Genomic DNA, 270 nt, shown 5'->3' with positions numbered 1-270 from the left:
CAGCGGATCATCCGCAGACCGATGGCCAAACCGAAAGGGTGAATCGCGTCATCGAAGATCCTTTTCACAGCGTCTGCGCTTAGACTCCGAGGCACTGGAGCGCTATGTTACCACTCGTAGAGTTTGTGCTGAACAATGCAGCTCATTTGTCTACCGGCTACATGCCGTTCTACGTGAACGAGCTGGTTCACCCTCGCGTCCCGCTGACGCCGCCATTTTATGGCTCAGAGCTTGGTGGGGGAGTGATAATCGAACGGTTAGCTGATGTCG

This window comes from Plasmopara halstedii (assembly GCF_900000015.1).
Source record: "Plasmopara halstedii genome assembly, contig: Scaffold_3060, whole genome shotgun sequence".
Classification (NCBI taxonomy): domain Eukaryota; phylum Oomycota; class Peronosporomycetes; order Peronosporales; family Peronosporaceae; genus Plasmopara; species Plasmopara halstedii.
Note: the sequence above shows the minus strand (reverse complement) of the source record.